This window comes from Chinchilla lanigera, unplaced genomic scaffold, assembly GCF_000276665.1.
Source record: "Chinchilla lanigera isolate Chin_1 unplaced genomic scaffold, ChiLan1.0 scaffold00004, whole genome shotgun sequence".
NCBI lineage: Eukaryota > Metazoa > Chordata > Mammalia > Rodentia > Chinchillidae > Chinchilla > Chinchilla lanigera.
In genome coordinates, this window is record NW_004955405.1 from 8,762,217 (window position 1) to 8,762,704 (window position 488).

Genomic DNA, 488 nt, shown 5'->3' on the forward strand with positions numbered 1-488 from the left:
CCTGGGCCCCTGCGGTCAGCCATCCCTGCTGCTGCTGGAGGGAGACATGCGTGTTACCGCCTGGGCCCCTGCCATCTGCATGTTCTGTTACCTTCCCAGCACTGAGTTTAGTCCTCCGTCAGTAACAAGTCTCTTTCAAGCTCATAACAGCTGTACTTTGAAATAGGCATTATTGTTAACCCTTTTCTAGGAAAGAGGAAAATGAGGCTTAGAAAGTTTGGACAACTTATTTAGAAGCACACAGCTTCTACTCTTCTGAGTAGAGGTTTGATTAAGGTTGGCTCTAAATTCCCAGTTCCCTCCTTGGGACAGAGTTGCGGCATTCAGACGTCAGGACATGGTGGATTCCTCCCCTCGTCATGCACAGCAGGCACTGAGAGGCAAAAAGAACCCTAGCCTGAGGTGGGATCTGGTTATGGCAGGAAAATTCCCCTGCAGGGTCAGACCGAGAGGGAGGAAGAACAGAAAAATTCAGTGGTGTTGGGGTC